Here is a 17,834-nt window from a genome sequence, read left to right as displayed (position 1 = left end):
TAGCAAAGTAAGATTTGTGATTCTAATGAAGTACGGTGCAATCTTTCTCAAGAATATCATACGAATTTTTTCCTATTTCGATCTCGCCGTTACGTGTTTCGTCGCGATTGGCGTGTGTTAGAGGGATTGTCAAGAGAATCGGCTCAGGTATGTTAAGACTATCCCTTCTTTCCTTTTAGCATGATCCATATGATACAAACGAAACGAACAAATGTACAGCTGTCATAAATGATTCTATTCTTAGAAGTACTAGGGGTGTCTATGTTCTTGATTCTCATGTGTCCTATTATTATATCGTCTGTTCATGGGTCTCAGAAAATACATAAGTTGATAAAGTTTATGTCATGATATTAATCGAATGCATATTCATCTTATGACATTCCGAGAGATCTTACTCACTTACTTCATTATGCATTACACTCATTTATACATGTATATTGACCCATGACCAGATGGCGTTATATACGCGTATATTATATGTAAATGAGATATAGGAAAATGTTATAGCATTATATACGCACCACCACCTGATCAGCTAGTATACGTTGATGATTTTGTCCACAGTGGCCGAGATGATATGATGGGATGCCCTCCAAGGTTTGATGATGTTATGTACGCATATACCTATGCATGACATGACATTTATACACACGTGCATGACATTATAAATGTTTCAGGATTCACAAAGTTGTTTAGACTTACGGGTGGAATTCTTTACTCCATGTTTCTTTTATGTCTTTTATGTACTGATTTTTATGCCTTACACACTCAGTACTTTATTTGTATTGATGTCTCTTTTACCTGGGGACGCTACGTTTCATGCCCGCAGGTACCGATAGACAAGTTGAGAATCCTCCAAGTAGGCTATCAACTCAGTAGAAGGTGTTGGTGCACTCCATTTGCTCTGGAGTTGTCTATTTGGTCAGTATGATTTGGACATGTATTGATTGGTATGGCGGGACCGTATCCCGACCTTTATGACATTTATATACTCTTAGAGGCTTGTAGACAGATGTCATGTATATGGATACTTGTATGGCCTTGTCTGCCTATGGTGTGAGTATATAAATTATCATGTCGGTCTTATAGGCCCGTATGTCATATGTATAAGTCGGCACATCATGTTGGGTCGTCCTATGTCGAGTATTTCCCTCATATTTTATTCTAGTTATCTCACGACAGCCTTTCCGGCTCATTTACCTATGATAGTATGATACGACAGATACGTTATGTTGGTACTCAATTGAGTAAGGTACCGGGTGCCCATCGCGGCCCATCGGTTTGGGTCGTGACACTTCTCATGAGCAAGTCATTGTTTCGTTCAGCCACAAAGAGAGTAGAAATCAACTGAGAATACTTCTTGAAACCTTTCTCTCGGTACTACTGTTGTAGGACCATATTGGAAGCATGAAATGCAGTGAACGTTTTTTCAAGCATATCATAGTTAGTAATACTATCTCCACAAAGTTTCAATTTAGAAGTAATTCTGAACATCGCCAAATTGTATTCAGAAATAGACTTAAAGTCTTGGAGCCTTAGATAAGTCTAATCATATCGTGCTTGTGGAAGTGTGGCCAACTTTAAGTTGCTATATCTTTCTTTTAAACTATTCCACAAAATAAGTGGATCTTTGACTATGAAATATTTTATTTTCAACCCTTCATCAAGGTGATGGCGCAAGAAAATTAAGGCTTTAGTACAGTCTTGGGTAGATACTTTATTTTTATCTTTAATGGCGTCTCCAAAACCCATTGCATCTAAATGGATTTCAGCATTCAACACCATGACATATAGTTCTTGTCCGAAATTTCAAGGGCAACGAACTTTCGTTTCAAAGAGCAGAAAAATTATGCCTTAGTCTTCTCAAAAAGCTTCTTGAGACGGTAAAGTCTCGTGCTGATAACGTAAAATAAAACAATAAAAGGAAAAGAATAATATTGCAGAGAAAAAGAGAGATTCTATTGATTTTTGGAATCATTTACAATGGAGTAAAACTCCTCTATTTAAAGAGGAAAAATGACTCAGCCACAAAGTAACAAACTCTCTAAAAGATAGACAATCACTCAAAGTATAATTTTATTCGTAACAATATTCTCATTTTTCACTTAATTTAGTGTTATCACAAGTACTGTACAGATCGAGTACTTATCGTATCAGCCATCAGGTGCGCTGAACATTTAAACACATAATTGCATATCGTGCATTTCTTTTGGGGAACTCATTTGAGATCTCAAGAATATAATTAAATAGTGTTCTTAATTTACACTTGATTCCCTGTCAAATGAATTAGAGTCAGGACAAAGCAACCTGGTGTAACTACTATAACTAAATCTCAACCACTTGCTAATGTGAATTTAACATTTAATTTAACATCTATTGTCTTTAACATTTAACATTTAAAGGATGGGGGTTAATTATCAGATGCGAATTTAACATTTAATTTTTTGATGTATTCGACCTTTAAAATTTTGTCATTGAATAATCAAGAAACTTTTGGAATTAATAATTCAAAATATAATAGTATTTATTAACATTTAGTATTTTTACATATAAGTATACATTATACAACAACAACGCAGTATAATCTCATTAGTGGGGTCTGGGGAGGGTAATGTGTACGCAAGCATTGCCTCTACCATGAGGTAGAGAGACTGTTTCCGATAGACACTCGGCTCCCTCTCTCCAAGAACTCCCCACCTTGCTCTTGAGCTGACTCGAGCTCACAACCTCTTAATTGGAAGTGGAGGGTGCTCACCACTAGAGCAACCCAGCCATAGTTACATAGGTTAATTATGACCAAGTAAGGACAAACTTCATTCCCTTAAAGAGGAGGTAAATTAATGGAAGGAGTACAATGACTACAAAGTTGAAAAAAATCGACGACTGATACAAGATAATATATAAGTTTCAAAATATTATCTTTACAAATTAATATATTATATACATAAAACGACGACTGATACAAGAAAGCCCTTTAAAAAAAACAAGAGATAGAAAAGAAAGATAAGAGGTTAGGACATTAACTATAAAAACCTAGGATTTAAGAAAGCAATGTAACAGTAAAAAATTAGACAAGTTGCTCCTCGGGATGATTGGTTCTTTAATGTAACCATTATTGACAATTGAGCTAGCTTCTCCTTTAAGTAATGAAAGCTAAGCATAAATATAAATAAATCATTTAAAGTGTTCTTTTTATTGGTGTTCTGAATAAACATAGGACCGCAATACCTTAAAGCTTGAGCCAGTCAACCAAACAGTAACATAAACGAATAATTAATAAGGAAAATGTCATTGCTGCTTAGTTTTTCGTTTGACCCAACCATTTGGAGTTACGCGCATGACTAGCAATACCGTCAAATATTTTCATTTTATCTTTATTCAAACGAATCTTTTTATTTTTTTAAAAGTTGCTGAGTAGGGTAGCTAGTGGATGAGGTGAGGGGTGAGGGCCGGAGTTCTTTTCCTTTTATTTTACTGAAGAATATTCGTATTCGTAAAGAGAAGAAATGATCTCCTATTTCCACTTATATTTGAATAATAGATAATATAACTAAAACAACATTTGTATAATTAATTATATAACATTAAACCTGGCAATGCATATCTGAAGGTATGTGCTATGTCGGATTTTTCCTTCTTACTAATTAATTAGGTGGGCCATCATCTATTGTAGCTGGTGATAGTGTGGTTTTATAAAGTGACATGAATTAAACAATTGATTTTCGTCATCTGAATTCTTGTAATAATCTGGGAAAATTATTAAGGCGGAATACATGTAGAGTCACCTATATAATTTTTTTATTTAAATACTTTAAGTAGGCATTGTTTCGATTAAACACATGTAATAGGTTCAAAGTACACCAATCAGATGCATTTTATTGACATAATTAATAGCGTGAGTTGCACCATGTAGATGCTCTTTGGATTTATGTTTATGGTTGTAGTTTGTCAAAAAATAAATCATAATTAGCAAGTTTTTCTAAGTAAAAACAGAGTAATTAAGAAATAAAAATATGTATGAACGTATATTTATGTATCGAAAACACTCGTGAGACGATAATAGAGGACAATAAACACGAGCATATTCTACGTGTGCGAAACGTGACTGGTTGGTACACTTTGGCCCATTACAGGTATTCAATTGGAATAAAGTCTACTTGGAAATGTCTAAATGAAATGTCATCACTACTTTTAGGTGTTCCCCGTATATATTTAGCAAATTATTAATTATGTATTTTTTCAATACATGAAGTTTTTTTGCCTTTGATTTCATGCTACGGTCAATTCGTACAACTGTTTCTCCATATTCGAAGGCGTGCAAGATCGATGCACTAGTGAGCGGACAATTTATGTTGCTACTGTACTTTGGATGTTGGATCCTTTTCTATTTTACTTTTTTAGTAAATAATACTCCACATAGATATGTGTGAGTATTAAAAAAACGCTTGCAGTACCCGTACAGTTATTTGTACTATAAGTATTATTTTCTCTTTTCTTAATTAGAAGTGCTGTTGATGAGTTCACACTATTTTTCCGTACTATAATTAAGTATTAGACGGCGGAAAAAAACTTTGTACACGGTCAAAATCGAATTTGCCCTTCGTATGATCGAGATTGAAACGTGATAGTCTGAGATTCATCATTATAATATTGAGCCATGGTGCGAAGTTAGGTTGTCGAGCTCGAGCCCTAGAGACCGATCAAGATCGAGATCAGCCAACACCGAGCTCGAGATCCAGAGACCGGTCAAGATCGAGATCGGCCAAAATCAAGGTAGAACAAATAGAGACCAATCAAGATCGAGATCGAGCCAAGAAATAAAAAAGCCGTTATAGCCGCAATTAGGGGGAGAATCTCGACGGAAATCACGACACAAATCAAGGAGAGACTAATTAATTAATTTATCATGGGATTCCCACTATGTATTTTTAATTATATCCAAAATAGGATTTTTCCATTATATTAAGGGTTGTTATCATTTGTAGAAGGGAGAGAGATTCATTAAGATTTATAGAACATAAAGAAAATAATATCTTTTCCTCGCTTTGATATTTAGTCAAATTGTTCTCCTATCAATCACTCTTCATTCAATTGGAAGGTGATAAAATTTGAAGGCTTAAGCTGTCACGACCCAAATATCTAGTGATGGAGCCTATCGTAGAACTAGGCAAGCCGATATTCTCAATATGATTTTAATATATAACAGGAGTGAACTAAAATAATTAAACTAACTGAAGGTTTACATAATAACGAGGTAAAAACCCAAAATACAAGTGCAGAATGATAGCCCGACATCGGGGGTCACTAAGCCATGAGCATCTAACAACCAATCTAGAAAATAGAGTCTACTACAGTCTGTGCCAAATGCCAATACAAGAGAGAAAAGATAATAAGAAAGGAGAAACAAGGACTGTGGACACTGGCAGCTACCTCGTAAGTCTCCGATAGTCAGCCCGCGCACGAACTCAGCGACCGCCAGAACCGTACACACCTGGATCTGCACATGAAGTACATGGTATAGCATGAGTACAACCAACTCAACAAGTAACAGAATTAAATAAGGAACTGAGAAGCAGTGACGAACTATAAAAAAATATAGATCATTTTAACAGTTTTCAGTAAAGAGTGAACATGCTTTCAAATCCGGTGGTATAAGTCAAATCAGTTCGAGCTCAAGTAAAACAGATATGAATCTTCCAGAAATTTCATAACAACAACAGATAGCAACTAAGTGCAACAATAAATAAAAGCAAGTACAGCCTCTCAAGGCAGCTGTCACGACCCAATTTCACCTATAGGTCGTGATGACGCCCAACACTACAGCTAGGCAAGCCAACTGATAAATCAAACATATATTGATTAAACTTTTAATCTAAGAAAATCATAAAATACCAAATTCTATCAATGTGTGTGCCAAGACCCGGTGTCACAAGTGCATGAGCATCTAGTAGATTATACAAAACTCCAAATACTGTCTGAAATGAAATAGACAGAATATAAATATAAGAGACACTGGTAGCTGCAGAACGACTCAGAAAGGCAGCTCACCACTATGCCTCGGGATGGCGTGGATATGTGATGATAGGTCCTCCACTAGTACCTATCTCAGATCCTGCACAAAAAGTGCAGCAAGTGTAGTATGAGTACGTAAACAGCGTGTACCCAGTAAGTATCAAGGCTAATCTCGAAGTGGTAGAGACGAGATGGCCGACTTTGACACTCACTATGAGTCAATAATAATAATTGAAATAAACTAAAATATTTAAATCAGCATGATTCACAGAATATAATAATAATTTATTTAACCAACAGAACTAATTAAATTCTTTCAAAATGCAACAATTCTCAATATATATATTAAATCCTTCAATTTCAATAAAAATTCTAATTTATCAAATAGCTTTATAAGCTGTAATTCAATTTCAATGAATAAATAGCTTTACAAGCTGCAATTCAATTTCAATGAATTTTTAATTTATCAAATAGCTTTACAAGCTGCAATTCAATTTCAATGAATTTCTAAATTATCAAATAGCTTTACAAGCTGCAATAAACCGTCAAAGTATCGTGTAATTATTATTATTATTAAGCACGATTTCTGCCGAGGACATATGGCCCGATCCAGAGTGTCGTGTACACTGCCGAGGGACGTGCGGCGCGATCCATAGATGCATCTATCCTGCCGAGGCGTTCGGTCCGCTCCACAAGAAAGGAGGACATTTTCTTATGTGCCTCCGGAAGGACAGTATATTTATTATAAGATAAATTTGGGAGGAGAACAATTTCTTTTTTAACAATTAATTGATTTAAATAAAAATCAAGCATATGAGATTTCCATCCTTTAATATCTTTATCTAACAATTCACAATATATTCATATAGATATCAATTAATATAAATAAATCAAAGAATACAATTTACACAAGTAAGGCATGCTTTGAGTCTTAAACTACCCGGACTTTAATATTAATAGTAGCTACGCACGGACTCTCGTCACCTTGTGCGTACGTAGCCCCCCCGCAATTATCAATAATATTCAATTTAATCCCTATGAGGTAATTTCCCACTCACAAGATTAGACAAGAGACTTACCTCGTTTTGCTCCAATTGGATCCACTATAAGGCCTTTTCCACGATAATCCAACTCTGTCTGGCTCGAATCTAGCCAAAATAATTTGATACAATCACTAAAAATTATAGGAATCAATTCTATAAGAAAACACTATATTTTTAATAAAAATCTCGAAATTAATTAAAAATTCGTCCGTGGGGCCCATATCTCGAAATTTGGTGAAAGTTATGAAATCCGATAACCCATTCAATAACAAGTCCAACCATACAAATTTTACCAAATTCTGACATCAACTCGACCCTCAAATCTTCAATTAAAGTCTTTGAAGATTTCTACCATTTTCAACCCAATCTATACCCATTTGAACTCAACAATCTTTCCATAAACCTTATTGATATGTATAAATGATACTATTATACACAAGAATCATACTCTTAATCACCCATCTTTATCCAAACTCGAAATTGAAAACTAGGGGTTAGAACCTTACCTCTTGGGTGAAGATCTTGTGATATTTCCTTGTTGGATTTCAAAGCTTGAACAAGATCTTGATGAATAAAGTACTTGAGCTTCTTTCTCTCTCTAGAACACTCTCCCTTCTCTCTAAAAATATCAGATTTTTACTCCAAAATGAGCTTCAAGGCTTATTTATCGAAGTTGGGTCGGGTTATAACAATAGAAAAATGGATACTCCAAAAATTTCGGACCAGGCGACAAGCTTGGCCTCGCCAGGCTAAAGCCTGGTTAAACCTGGCTTTTGGATGGTCTCGCTAGGCTAAACCCTGGTATTACACCTGGCCTCGCCAGGCTAAAGCCTGGTATTACATCTGGCCTCGCCAGGCTAAAGCCTGGTATTACATCTGGCCTCGCCAGGCTAAAGCCTGGTCTTACACCCGGCCTCGCGAGCTCTATAGCGAGCTACAGGACAACCTTTGGGTATTTGATCATAACTTCTTGTAGGAATGTCCGAATGACGAACGGTTTGAAGCGTTAGAAACTAAACTCAAAGATATTTCATTTTATAACACGCTCCAATATCTTTCATTTTATAGGTAGATCATCACATAACTCCATATATATATATATATATATGTAGATATTCTCGTTCAAAGTTGGGTCTTGTGCGAACTCACTTGAAACTTTAGTCTTATGAAATTTCCAACTTCTACATTCGATGCCGAAACCTATCGAATCAAGTCCGATTGACCTCAAATTTTACACACAATTCATAAATGACATAACGGAGCTAAGAAAATTTTCGGAACTGGATTCCGACTCCGGTATCAAAAAGTCAACTCCTCGGTCAAACTTCCAAACTTAAATTCTTGTTTTTAGTCATTTCAAGCCTAATTTAACTACGGACTTCCAAATAAAATTCCGAATATGCTCCTAAATCCAAAATCACCATACGGAGCTGTTAGAATCATCAAAATTCTATTCCGGGGTCATTTTTACATAATTAGACATCCGGTCACTATTTAAACTTAAACATTTTAATATTTCATCAAAATTTCATATCTCGATTTAGGGACCTCGGAATTTGATTTCGGGTATACGCCCAAGTCCCAAATCATAATACGGACCTACCGAAACTACCAAAATACTGATCCGAATCTGTTTGCTCAAAATATTGACCAAAGTCAAACTTGACCTTTTAAAGCCAACTTAAGGAACCAGGTGTTCCGATTTCAACCCAAACACTTCCAAATCCCGAACCAACTATCCCGACAAGTCATAAATCATTTTAAGAACATACTGGAAGTTTTATTTAGGGGAAGGGGGTTCTAAAGGTCAAAACAACCGGTTGAGTCGTTATATTCTCTCCCACTTAAATATACGTTCGTCCTCGAACGTGCTAACGAGTGTTCTGGAGTTATCCAAAATTACTGTTTAACACCTCGTGCACCTACCCGTGCTACCACACCCAGTTGAGCACATTAACTCGAGACAATCTTAAAATTCTCCCATTTATTTAAGCAAATAAGCCTTAGAGCACAATTCTAACATCCAGAATTCTCCACCATGCCTGTCTCCAACCTATGAATGTCGTATCAATCACTACACGATGCACTAATACAGGATTGCATACCTTTGTTGAATTTAGACCATGCACCGCATCATTCACATGACTATAATAACATCCTCCGATAACAATAGCCAAAATTTCACGAATCTGATGGTCACAACACATCTCATGATACATATAAGTCATGTTCCAACTCTTGAAATGCTTCTACGATAGAAGAAATGTGTAGAAATTCATAATCAACTGCCGAGTCAACAATTATTGAGTTTCTCCTTATGACAAGAACCATTGCCTCATTATAACCAAATAATGGTATTTGCTCTTTATTACACTCCATATAATCTGATCGCACAGATCCAAAATCCAATAATCTCGTCTCACCAAGTATAAGCTGCTCAGGCAATAAACCACCTCAGACATGATCAAAAAGCCACATATGACGCCACAATGAGCTAATAAGCTACGGACTCAATTGCGATACATAAGAAAAATGAACTCTGGAAAGGATTTCTCAACCCACGTGACTAATTAGACAATTGAAAAGATGTCATCAACCTTCCTCAGAAAATGGGACACAAACACACAAAATAAAATATAGGGGAATGTATTCAACATCACACTGTTGCGACGTGCAACCCGATCCAAAAAACATACCCGTGGCGCCGTACCACCCGATCCGCACATAAAGAATCTATAAGGAAATACTTACCGAGCTAGAATGCTCATTACTACAAAATATCCGAATATCGGACACAAGTACGCTAAGTGCATAATACCATCCCTGGAAGGACCGACATCGCCATACGCTACAAAACTCAAGCACAACTAAGGTGCGACATATAATCTGAATCCCGAGAGCCATCCTGCTCACATAACACCATCGCTCTGCGGAACCTCAACACATAAGAAATTTATCAAGCTGTTTCATAACTCACACGGCACAATATAGTATTACAAATAACCGATGACGAAATGACATCCAACGTCCGAATACTCCTCCATAGGGAGCTTTTATGCTGAAATGAACACATCCGACCTGATATAGAGCCCGTATTCATATTTAAATCCATCCATAGACCTCAAGCCGATTCTGAGGTCTAGGATAATAACCTTTCAAGGATCCATAATAAACCCTTTTCCCATAACACACAAGAATAACTGTCATAATCGGAACAAACTTTCACAGTCCATAACCAAATGAACCAAGCACCCTCCAGGCATAAATTCTCGAATCAGCGATATTACCACAATCTTCATACTTGGTTTCAATATTCACTCAATCAAGTGAATACACGTCACTCTTACACAATATTTTGTGAGACATGCTCCCACGACCTTCCACACCAGGTAACAAGTCTGCACATTCATGCTACTGGTTACACAAAATGCTGTAAAGCATATCAAGAATCCACAAATAAATACACAAGGTCTCTTACACCTGACATCGACCTTAGATGATGCCAAAAATAATACCATCTTACTTTAAACATCTAAATCCAGTTCCTGCTCATCCGAGCTCATAACATCCTTGTCAACACCGAACCGAGATCTTAAACCCTCAACTTTCGAATCCCATGCTACTTAGTGCACTTAACCATGCCAATGCGCATGAGTACAAGAATTCCATCATAACTCCCGAACCACTAATATGGTAAACACTTCATCATATAGAAACCTTCTTCTTAACTCATTTCAAGAGAACCATTGCAACACGTGACTGAATTCCCATATCCATAGAAAATACCGGCCTCAGGTAGTGGTCTAAACTACCATAACTCTTCTGGGATCCCTCTACACATAACATGTCATAATACTTGATTTTTTTTCTAAAATAAAATCAATTACGGCGGTCGTCAAGCCTCGCACGTACTGCCACAAATCACATGCATAATTCAATGCGATGAAGGAATTGATCATTATCACCATCGTGCCGATTCAACCATTGTTAGCCGATTTTTTTTTCTTTTCTCAATTTACTCTCAACTTGCCTTAGAAATAATAATAGCTCCATTCATTACATCACGAACTCAAATCCGCACTCATCCCAAGTGACCTTATTTCACGAGACCACGCTATTTCAAAACCCACTAATTATCTCATATCCCTTCTTGTGCGCACTTTTTATATCTTCAACTGGTACACCTGTTCTGATACTTCTTTTTATGAATCCGAAGTTATTTTCTTCCGTTTTTTCAATGCTACACCACAACCTAAAGATAACGTAGAGTACTCCAAGCCCCGTGTAATAATCTGTTGCAAAAGCTCGATACTCAACCATACTATAAACTCGAGATCCTTAGACACCACACTTTAATTTTTTTTTTGAATCCACTAGGACCGTTATTGAGAGTCACTTGCTCTGACTTGTTCCCATACATGATCAACTCCAAGGCCCTGCTAGCACATGGACACTTTCTCAAGGAAACACCCGACTGTCTCACTCTCCCTGTGCATTACATTTACACGAAGCATAAACTCTGAGTCTTCCCACAAACCTGAATATGAATTGATAAGGCCAAATATGGCACGCATTCCCCAAATCCTTTGCTAAAATTACCACCGATGTTTTCTTTCCTTAGTGGTAATGACCCACCAATACACCGATAACCAGAAACCGCACAATGTGACACTACACAATCCAATCATAGACAGTAGGGCTCTCCCACTTAGCTTGAAGCTACAAATTACAAAATTCTGGAATCCACCGAGATTCTTTCTTCATCGTCGGCATGATCCTGCACATGCAACTTGCCAAATTTCTCAAAATTTTTCTATTAACCTTTAATAAACACTCCAAACCACTAGCCATATTTATATATTAAATCTCTTACCAGGTAGCCAGTAAAATTCTTCGCAGAAGCTTCGTCAACACCACACGACCGCTAACCTGCTCACATGAGATAACCCACATGTGAAAATTACATGCCGACATATTCTAATATCGTTGCATTGGGTGCAATTATTACGAAATCAGTAGATCATCCTGAGTCCAGGTTCATTCACCAGCTGCACCAGTCCGTTCACGCCTCACGGACGTCAACTAGAGGTGCGACAATACCTTCCAATCCAAAGTCATGTTGTATCCTTCTTCATATCAAGCAACTCTCTCACGTTGTATCCAATCTTCCTCAATATAGCAGCTAATATTGCAACTTAAGTCCGTAGACCTAGTCATTGTCCATTCTGCATCCCAAATCACTCCAAACGTTCCTCAAGACGTGTAATAATCCTACCACGTAACCCATGTACTACCTTAGCACTCTCCCACTTTGGTCAACCATCTCCTTTAAGCAACTACTCTGCTTCTGTTTTCTTACACTTGGACTTTTCGGAGCCTAACCACCGCAAGGCACCTACCACATGTCCTTCCTCATCCTTCGCTGCCCAATTGTTTTAACTCAAAATCCATCTCTATAGCACTTGAACCAATAGCTCGTTACCAGCTTTAAACCTTTCTGACGATCATCTTTCTTGAGACATTAACACTAGAACGATGCTTCGATCCTGAATCACTGCACACCGCGATCTCTAATGACTGCTTACCCTATACAAATTCCTAACACCCCGTCATGAAGGCGAGTTGAAGAAAACCATAACACCGGCGAACCTTAACGCATTTTACAAGGCGATGACACCACATCAAAATTGAGAACTCTACCACATTCGAAAATATCAAGCTTCGTTACTCCATCAACCCCAAACCTTAACATTCATAGTCCGATTTCCTTTTCTCCGCTGGAATTAAAACATGGAACCTTTGAATCGTGCACTGAGAAAACCTTCTTTCAAGTCGTTTACTGCCCCGACACATAGACGGGCATTTTACCATTTCATAAACACTGTGCGATAACAACGCACGAATCGTCATAACAATCAATGCCAAATCTCAAAACCTTAGGTAGTACTGATACTTAATTTGAAATGACGGAGCGGCCTTTCGCAAGGCGACGACAATAGCCCAATTAATTATACAGGGAGAAGCATCTTGTACTACATCTGTAGTACCATTAAAAATTTCCTCAATCCCCAATTTATAACAAGCGCTTCACGTCGCATAAGACTGAATATGAAGGAAATGTAGGCATAAGCCTCAAAGGAATCAAATCGGACGATGAGGAATCAAAAAGGAAAGTATTCCTAACAATCCTGTAGCCTCTCGAGGATAAGCACAGACGTCTCTGTACCGATCCGCAAGACTCTACTAGACTTGCTCATGACTCGTGAGACCTACGTGAACCTAGTGCTCTGATACCATGTTGTCACGACCCAATTTCACCTATAGGTCGTGAAGGCGCCCAACACTACAGCTAGGCAAGCCAACTGATAAATCAAACATATATTGATTAAACTTTTAATCCAAGAAAATCATAAAATACCAAATTCTATCAATGTGTGTGCCAAGACCCGGTGTCACAAGTGCATGAGCATCTAGTAGATTATACAAAACTCCAAATACTGTCTGAAATGAAATAGACAGAATATAAATATAAGAAGAGACACTGGTAGCTGCAGAATGACTCAGAAAGGCAGCTCACCACTATGCCTCGGGATGGCGTGGATATGTGATGATAGCTCCTCCACTAGTACCTATCTCAGATCCTGCACAAAAAGTGCAGCAAGTGTAGTATGAGTACGTAAATAATGTGTACCCAGTAAGTATCAAGGCTAATCTCGAAGTGGTAGAGACTCACTATGGGTCAATAATAATAATTGAAATAAACTAGAATATTTAAATCAACATGATTCACAGAATATAACAATAATTTATTTAACCAACAGAACTAATTAAATTCTTTCAAAATGCAACAATTCTCAATATATATATTAAATCCTTCAATTTCAATAAAAATTCCAATTTATTAAATAGCTTTACAAGCTGTAATTCAATAAAAAATCCAATTTATCAAATAGCTCTACAAGATGCAATTCAATTTCAATGAATTTCCAATTTATCAAATAGCTTTACAAGATGCAATTCAATTTCAATAAATTTCCAATTTATCAAATAGCTTTACAAGCTGCAATTCAATTTCAATAAATTTTCAAATTATCAAATAGCTTTACAAGCTGCAATAAACCGTTAAAATATCGTGTAATTATTATTATTATTAAGCACGATTTCTATCGAGGACGTACGGCCCGATCCAGAGTGTCGTGTACACTGCCGAGGGACGTGCGACGCGATCCATAAATGCATCTATCCTGCCGAGGCGTTCGGCCCGCTCCACAAGAAAGGAGGATATTTTCTTATGTACCTCCGGAAGGACAGTATGTTTATTATAAGATAAATTTGGGAGGAGAACAATTTTTTTTTATCAATTAATTGATTTAAACAAAAATCAAGCATATGAGATTTCTATCCTTTAATATCTTTATCTAACAATTCACAATATATTCATATAGATATCAATTAATATAAATAAATTAAAGAATACAATTTATACAAGTAAGGTATGCTTTGAGTCCTAAACTATTCAGACTTTAGCATTAATAGTAGCTACGCACGGACTCTCATCACCTCGTGCGTACGTAACCCCCCGCAATTATCAATAATATTCAATTTAATCCCTATGAGGTAATTTCCCACTCACAAGATTAGACAAGAGACTTACCTCGTCTTGCTCCAATTTAATCCACTATAAGGCCTTTTTCACGATAATCCAACTCTGTCTGGCTCGAATCTAGCCAAAATAATTTGATAAAATCGCTAAAAATTATAGGAATCAATTCTATAAGAAAACACTACATTTTAAATAAAAATCCCGAAATTAATTAAAAATTCGTCCGTGGGGCCCATATCTCGAAATCCGGTGAAAGTTATGAAATCCGACAACCCATTCAATTACACGTCCAACCATACAAATTTCACCAAATTCCGACATCAACTCAACCCTCAAATCTTCAATTAAAGTCTTTGAAGATTTCTACCATTTTCAACCCAATCTATACCCATTTGAACTCAACAATCTTTCCATAAACCTTATTGATATGTATAAATAATACTATTACACCCAAGAATCATACTCTTAATCACCCATCTTTACCCAAACTCGAAAATGAAGACTAGGGGTTAGAACCTTACCTCTTGGGTAAAGATCTTGTGATATTTCCTTGTTGGATTTCAAAGCTTGAACAAGATCTTGATGAACAAAGTACTTGAGCTTCTTCCTCTCTCTATAACACTCTCCCTTCTCTCTAAAAATATCAGATTTTTGCTCCAAAATGAGCTTCAAGGCTTATTTATCGAAGTTGGGTCGGGTTATAACAATAAAAAAAATGGATACTCCAAAAATTCTGGACCAGGCGACAGGCCTGGCCTCGCCAGGCTAAAGCCTTTGGGTATTTGATCATAACTTCTTATAGGAATGTTCGAATGACGAACGGTTTGAAGTGTTAGAAACTAGAATCGAAGATCTTTCATTTGATAGGTAGAACCTCTCTCTCTCTCTCTTGTAGGAATGTCCGAATGACAAACGGTTTGAAGCGTTAGAAACTAGACTCAAAGATATTTCATTTAATAGGTAATACACCATATAACACTTCTTATCATGAGAGTTATACTTATTTGAAGTTAGGTTTTGTGCGAACTCACTTGAAACTTTAGTCTTATGAAATTTCCAACTTCTATATTCGATGCCGAAACCTATCGAATCAAGTCCGATTGACCTCAAATTTTGCACACAAGTCATAAATGACATAACGGAGCTAAAAAATTCGAAACTGGATTCCGACTCCGGTATCAAAAAGTCGACTCCTCGGTCAAACTTCCAAACTTAAATTCTTATTTTTAGCCATTTCAAGCCTAATTTAACTACGTACTTCTAAATAAAATTCCGAACATGCTCCTAAGTCCAAAATCACCATACGGAGCTGTTGGAATCATCAAAATTCTATTCCGGGGTCGTTTTCACATATTTAGACATCCAGTCACTATTTGAACTTAAACATTTTAATATTTCATCAAAATTCCATATCTCGGTTTAGGGACCTCGGAATTTGATTTCGGGTATACGCCCAAGTCCCAAATTACGATACGGACCTACCGAAACTGCCAAAACACAGATCAGAATCTGTTTGCTCAAAATATTGACCAATGTCAAACTTGGCCTTTTAAAGCCAACTTAAGGAACCAAGTGTTCCGATTTCAACCCAAACACTTCCAAATCCCGAACCAACCATCCCCACAAGTCATAAATCATTTAAAGAACATACTGGAAGTTTTATTTAGGGGAAGGGGATTGTCAAAATGACTGGTTGGGTCGTTACAGCAGCAGTCACTCAACTCATCTCAACAGCTCATACTCTCGGCTCCCAGCCCTCAATACACACTCTCAATAGGTATCTGTGCTCACTGGGGGTGTACACACTCTGGAAGGGTTCCTTCAGCCCCAGCGAGCAATATTATTGCGGCATGCAATCCGATCCAATATTGTTGCGGTGTGCAACCCGATCCAATAATTAATATATATATATATATATATATATATCTATATTGTTTCGGCATGCAGTCTGATCCAATATTGTTGCGGCGTGCAACCTGATCCAATATTGTTGCGGCGTACAACCCGATCCAATAATATATATATAGCCCGAAGGCTTGTTGCGGCGTGCAACCCGATTCATATACCTCACAGCTCGCAGCTCGGCACTCAGGCCCTATCTCAGTCACTAACTTCTCTAGCCCCTCGGGCTCATAGAATATCATAATAATTAGCCCAAACAGAGAATACAACAAGTATCAACAAGAAATGAGAGAGAACAGAGATATAACACACAAGTAAGACTGTGACTGAGTACAAGATAGCAATTAGTAGTCAATTCAATAAGTATTCGACCGCTGCGGGTCCCAACAGTGATATCATATGGCCTAAACATGGTTTCTAACATGAAAGGTAGTCAATTGCTCAAAGACAAGGATAAACAAGTAATAACAATGGCTATTCGACTTTATAGTCTCAAGGGACGGACCAAGTCACAATCTCTCATGGTGCCCGCTCACACGCCCGTCACCTAGCATGTGCCTCACCTCCAAATATTAATATTATACCAATTCTCGGGGTTTCATACCCTCAAAACCAGATTTAAGACTGTTACTTACCTCAACCGCATAGAAATCCTACTCCGAAATGCCTTTGCCTCTCGAATCGGCCTCCAAATTCCCCTAATCTAGCCACAAACAGTACGAGATAATCAATATTGGCTAAAAGGATCAATTTCACAAGAAAACTACTAAAATATAGTCCAAAATCCGAAATCAGCTCAACCCGGCCCCCCAGGCTCACGTCTCGAAACCCGACGAAAGTCACAAAACCCGAAAGCCCATTCACTCACGAGTCTAACCATACCAAATTTATCAAAATTCGACCTCAATTGCCCCTCCAAAACCCAAATATTCACTCTCCAATTCCTAAGCCCTAACCTCCCAAATCTCACCTCAAACACTCACCAACTAGGTGTAAAATCAGTGGGGAAACACCATTATTGAAGATAAATAGGCACAAGGAACTTACCTCAGTGATTACTCCGAAATCTCTCTCAAAATCCCCAAAATCTGAGCTCAAAAATGATGAAAATGGTGAAAAATCTCGAAGTCTTCTATTTATAGGTTATGCCCAGACTTCTCGCACCTGCGGCTCAATTTCCGTGCTGCATATGCATCTGCAGGCAAAGCCCCGATCTGCGGAAAAATCCCTAAACACTGCCTCCGCTCCTGCGCTCAAGTGACCGCATTTGTGCT

This window comes from Nicotiana tabacum, unplaced genomic scaffold (assembly GCF_000715075.1).
Source record: "Nicotiana tabacum cultivar K326 unplaced genomic scaffold, ASM71507v2 Un00001, whole genome shotgun sequence".
NCBI lineage: Eukaryota > Viridiplantae > Streptophyta > Magnoliopsida > Solanales > Solanaceae > Nicotiana > Nicotiana tabacum.
This window is presented reverse-complemented; position numbering follows the sequence as displayed.